The 6,000-nt window shown below is 38.2% G+C and overlaps 1 protein-coding gene across 2 annotated transcripts in view; it reads left to right on the top strand.

The window, feature by feature from the left end:
- Positions 1–1,943: 1,943 nt before the first annotated feature.
- Positions 1,944–6,000, top strand: part of shc1 (SHC (Src homology 2 domain containing) transforming protein 1) — a 41,567-nt gene continuing 37,510 nt past the window's right edge. For both annotated transcript variants that reach the window (XM_012865760.3, XM_012865759.3), the window contains exon 1: positions 1,944–2,211. The gene's annotated coding sequence lies outside the window, so the exon portion shown is untranslated. The remainder of the gene's footprint in view (positions 2,212–6,000) is intronic.

Below are 6,000 nucleotides of genomic sequence, written 5' to 3'. Positions count from 1 at the left end.
AGTCATCTCTATTTCTTATTTAGTTTTTTATGCTTTTGCTTTGGGTTTTTTGTTTTCAGTTTTTAGAACGCACCCACGATGTACCAATAATGAATTTTAATAAATGTAATGAAGTAATCACATTAGGCCAGATACATTTTTTTTATTACGTGGGTTATTAGATTTTGCGTTCACAAAGGATAATTTAAAAAATGAACAAAAATGTAGGTTACTCCAAAAATATGTATTGATATTTGTGAATATGATTAAGCAGGGGCTGAAATAAGACGTTTATTACCATAGACAACTTATAAAAGTGACTTTTTACTCTTAAAGGTTGATTTAGAATGTGTTATGGTTTTAATAAAACGACTTGCATGAGCTGGATACAACAAATTGCATTTATGTTCTTTTCACATAAAATTTTTCCACAAACATTGGAGAGTATCAGATTGTTCCACACATAAATTTACATATCAATAGATTAGAGTGCCATCAAAAGAAATTTCTTAAAATAATTACATCTAAAATGGGAAATTATATATAATATAGATTTATTGCACTCAGAGGTAATATTATAGCTAAAAGCTGATGAAAACCCAAATTCCAATTTCAGTTCACAGTTGTTTTTGGTCTTGTTTTTAACCATGATTACGAACGTGGTGATGGCTAGATGGACAGACGGATGAATGGATGGATGAAATTTGATTTGCCATCACACTTTTAACACTATTAGCGAGCCATTTTAACATTTTCCCTATCAGTATTTTCATTTTTGACTTACTGTGTGAGTGCCCACTGAAACATTTTCTGCAGCTGAATTTTTATTTTTTTTTCAGGAAAATTTATGCAGGCAAATGTTTGCAGGTAAAACTTTTGCTGCCGAATTTAAAGTAACAAAAATCACAAACATTATTGTGCAGGATAAAAAAAATCAGTGTTACTAATTCAAAAGGCCTTGATTGTAATGAAACTATATTTTTTTCCATAATTCCTCCACTTGTTTGGTTTCTGAACAACTTTAAATTTAGTTTAAGTGGACTTGTGATTGAAATTATGGGTACCAAAGTTCACAAACTAAGTACTAAATAATCTGCATTCACTCTCTTATGCTACATTCCATCCATCCATATGGGCGCTTGTCCTTGCAGCATCGCTGTAGGCCGCAGCTGCCTGTCTCAGCAGTCATTAGATGAGAGGTGGGGTACACCCTGGACAAGTTGCTTGCCAGTCCATCACAGGGCAACACAGACACACAGCATAAACATCCGTGTTGTGCATGCACATATTCATTTCTAAGGGCAATTAAAAACTAATATTTATGGAGTGTGAGAGGAAGCTGGAGTAGGTTACCCGGATATACTCCATTTTCCATCTAGTGTGAATGCCACATTGTGTTGTTTCGATATTTGTGGAACCTGAGGATAATAATAGCTAACCACTTACAAGCAAATTCTAGGTCAATATTTAGTTTTTAAATGTCCAGAATACTATTTCTTCACTAGAAGGAAATTCTAGACATTTGACCCTAAAAAGTATTAAATGAAAACTCATGAAAACTGGGTGGGAACCCGGTCATTCTTGCGAAAGCAAAGGAGGGACTTGCCCAGGGCAACATTTATGCTCGAAAAGCTGCGGCTGTATTGCAACGCTTCCTGTACAGACGAATTGGTGATGTCATGTGTTAAACCTGTAACTAGTTTTGTGGAATTCCATTTAAAGAGAACTAAATAAACAGCCGCGGTGGACGGGAACCAGCCAGCTGCTGGTATCGTTCATATCAAGTGAAACGAGCGAAAATAAACGTCGTCTTGTAGTCAGGCACTTCTATTTTACGCAATCTGCAGCGCGGCGGCCCAGGTGCAGCGAAGCGGCCTGCGTGCACGCGCGCACAGACACGCGCACAGGAACCGCGGCCAGATGACGTTGCCATTTGTTCACGGAAGTAGCTTCTGTCGTGAGGGGGCAGCGGAGGTGAAGGGGAGGGAGGAGAAAGGAAAGGCAGACAGGGGAAAGAAGAAGAAGAAAGCCGAAAAAAGAAGAAGAAGTTTAGGCTCATTTTCTCTGAAGTTAAACTAAAGCAGGAGGAGCGCGCTAATGTAAAAAAAATATATATGTATATATATATTTATCCCCTTCGCTTTGTTTACATGACTTGAAGCTAAAGTTTGTGCAGCGACAGCAGGCTGTGAGGCAGGAGGAGCCGCTGCGGGAAGAGGAGGAAGAGAGCTGGTAAGTTTCTCGTTAAAAGTTAACTGACCGCACTCTTGTTTTCGGGTCACGGTGCGGCGGACGCTGCGAGGAAGCCTCTTTCCGCGCGTTTGAAAAGTTTCAGCGACACGTCGCAGTCTGCAATGTGCGCCGCCGAAATAAAGGGTAGCATTTAGAAGCGCTGCGTGTTTATTCACCCTTTTGGAAGAAGGTGTCAGACGACTCTGTATAGGCGAATAGCTAATTTCTTCCAGATTAGTATCTATGATCGTTGCTGTTCTGTTTCCTCATTTACTCTAAAAACAATCGGCTGCTGGTAACAAGGCAGCAACTACACCATATAATGGGATATGTCATGTTGACAGCTGAAACTTGTTATATTTAAAAAATATATACATTATATGACTGTTAAAAAGGGGTTTTCATATAAACAAAACTGTAAGAAAAGAAAGAAATGAGCACATTTTGTATTTCGCTATAATCATGTATAATGTTAATTGAAGGTGTTCCTGAGAACAGCAATCTGCAACATGTTGATGCTTAAAAGCATAGAAAAGGGAGTTGATTTAGTAATTTAATCCCAAACAGTAGTCAGTCACATATTTTAACGAATACTAATGTATGAAATCTGATTAATCTAGATGTGACGGCTAGATGACAAATCTGATTTACAGATTTCTTCTCTTTTTTTATTCTTTTTTTTAATTTTTTTAATTTTATGTCACACCTGAGTGGGTCATGTCATTTACTCATTTTAATATCAGACAAAGATGACATGAGTAAATGCAAAAATAGCATCAAGATGATGATTTCATTATTATAGAAAACAATCCTGGAACTTTGTGATTGTCATCTTGATAAATCATAAACTTCAATTCCAACTTTAATTAGGCAATGTTATTGTAGTAAGTTCAGTTTCACCAGTCACAGCCATTCTTTATTACTGCCAGAACTATATAACCTATAACTAAATTAAATATAACCTGAATGACAACATGAAGTGGATTAGCGGATCTTAAAAAGCAACCCATAATGCCCTGATCTAAAAGTATAGATGAGAAACAAAAATCACTGAAATCTAATCTGTCAGTCTGGAAAGTGTTGAAGCCATTTCTAAGGCATCGGCGCTCCAGTGAACAATGACGTGGGTCGTTATACACAAAAATGGAAGCGTGGTGAACCTTCAAACGGGTGGCTGGCCAATCAAAACTGCTCAACAAGAGTGCACTTCATCCAGGAGGTCACAACAGAACCCAGAACCACTTTTTTTTTTTTTTTCAGTTTTGGTTAGTGTTCATGTTTCGACAACAACTAAGAAAGAGGCTGGGCGGGGGGGGGGGGGGGGGGGGGGGGGGGGATGGCAAGGCAAAAATCACAGCAGACTAGGCTGGGCGATATGGATTAAAAAATAAATCTCCGATTTTATCATACCAAATCCGATTAATCGATTTTTTTTCCTCCTTTTTGTTTCATAAAAAGAAATTATTTTAAAACCTTGCTTTTATGTCAAGCATTTCGTCAGGGAGTTGACCAGAATTCAAAGTGCAACTAAAAACAAGCTGTGAAACATGCTTGTATAACAAAACATTTGCTGCTAGTGGTATTACACATTGAGCTAAGAACAGGCTTCACTGCACTTGTGAACTTCAAACTAAGTTAAAAAAAAAGTAAATAAGTAAATGAAGTACCTCGTATTATGGTAAAAAAAAAGTTTCTACTTAACAATATTTTGACAATACATTTGCCTAAACATATATTCAGCATCACATGCTGTTCTCTTCATGGAAACCCAATGAGTGTATTGGCAAAATAAAATCCAGATTTTCCAAAAATGAAATCTTAAAGAATTGTAAATTCGAATTAATCGATTAAATCGATTTATCGCCCAGCGCTACAGCAGACCAAAAGGAGCACAAAGACCTGTCTCACATTTACCAGCACTGAAAGGCTCAAAAAAACAAAATTGAGGTTTTGGAGTGGCCTAGTCAAAGTATGCACTTCAATCCAATTGAGATGTTGTGGCAGCACGTGGATTATCCATCATTCAGCAAGGTCAAACTATGAGAATAGTAAATCGTTATGGTCACCAAATCTCACATTGCTAATTAACATAAGTGCTTTACCTTTTATTTCAGTAACACACATTCCAGCTGCAAGATATTTTCTTGTAATAATAATATCTGTGATCTTTGCCATTCTGGGCACTATATCATCTGCATCTGCTGCAGTTAGGCTCCTTCCAGCAGGCGGGATAACTTGATGGCATGCAGCGTGGGCACACATGAAAACTGGAAACGGCAGCGGATTTTGCACTCTGAAAGTTCCTATTTTCCATATTATTCATGCACACGCTGACTTTGCAATAATTATATATTTTGCAATCCTTGGAAGTCAATGTAATGTTGAAAAAAAACAATATAACGTTATTTTTTTAGATACATTTTATCAATGTTCTGTGTCCATCTCTCTTTTTGACCTGTGCTGACATTGCTGCACATAGGAGAGTGTACATTAAAAAAATTGAGTTTTTTTTTTTTTTTTTTTTTCAGAATAAAAGGAGGGCATTGAGATCTGCCAGTTTATGCGTGTTTGAAATCAAATTTTCCATTGACCACAGCAGGTCAGTCTAGGGCCCTGTGTACAGGGCAACGTTTTTTGGTTAAAGTGGAAAAAGTTTCTACTGCCGGTGTACACCACAATGGTGTAACCGGGTTCCGGATTAGAACTGTTTAATAACATCCTGGTTGTCGTGTAGACAAGGAAAACAGAAAGTGCCTGTATGGGGAAGCCCTGGCACTTGCACAGGATGACCAGCATAAATGGTGTCAACCAGTTTAAAGCCCACTGTGGTGGTTTTATGATTTAGTCACCCGAAGCAGCAGGTGAACCTCGCCATCTGTCCATATAAACGTTTATTTAGTAGTGGCACCTTTTTTTTTATGCAGGGAGTGTTTGGACTCATGCGTTCAGTTTCAGAGAATATACTGCCCGCTAGTGGCGTGGCAGGGAAATTACACTTTTTAGTGTTTCTGCTAGTCTTGCGTTGTGCATAGAGATGGCAATTAAAACATTGTCATAAAGATGTGTTTACAGAAACTGAACAACGATCCAGTTTTTAAAGGTGTAAGCGTAAGTTGCATGGGAGGTGAGGAACAGCATCTGCCGCTGCGACCGTATAGGTCTCTTGTTTAGAGGCATAATGTATTCTGAGGTAAGAAAGCTGTAGATATTGAAATTAGCTAGCGTTCTCTCGCTATTTGCATTGCGTACAGTGGAGACTTAACAAAGTAGCCGGGCGAACGAGAGCGTGCAGCGTGTCACGCACAGGCACACACCCAGGGGAATCGGCCCGAATCGCTTTCTCATGGACTGACTAATTCAGCCTCTATTCAGATAAATAGAGGAGAACTCATTTTGCACGTCAGGCAATTGTAAGGGCCTGTATGGGAAATAAATAAATAACGTTTAACTTCAAAACTTGCACATTGCCCATTTTTTTTTATATATTTTTGTCATGCACACATGGCCTTAGCCATGTTAAGATACAGATGTGGCCCCTGGAGAGTTAAAAAAAAAAAAAACATCCAGCTCTCCTTTAGGGTACAGTGCAGACTTTAACAAAACAGCTGAAAATGCATAACATGAGGCCACCTAATAACTGCAATAAAGCCAAGACAGTGAACAGAGGTATAATATTCAGCTTGTTGTGATCTGTTTGATAAGACAGCAGGAAATGATTGATCAGTTGATAAATGTTTCTTTGAAATGTGATTGTTCGTTTTGGCATTCTTGTTCCTGAGTGTTTGCGGG

This window comes from Fundulus heteroclitus, chromosome 3 (genome assembly GCF_011125445.2).
Source record: "Fundulus heteroclitus isolate FHET01 chromosome 3, MU-UCD_Fhet_4.1, whole genome shotgun sequence".
Classification (NCBI taxonomy): domain Eukaryota; kingdom Metazoa; phylum Chordata; class Actinopteri; order Cyprinodontiformes; family Fundulidae; genus Fundulus; species Fundulus heteroclitus.
Note: the sequence above shows the minus strand (reverse complement) of the source record. Positions and strands in the feature narration are given on the sequence as shown.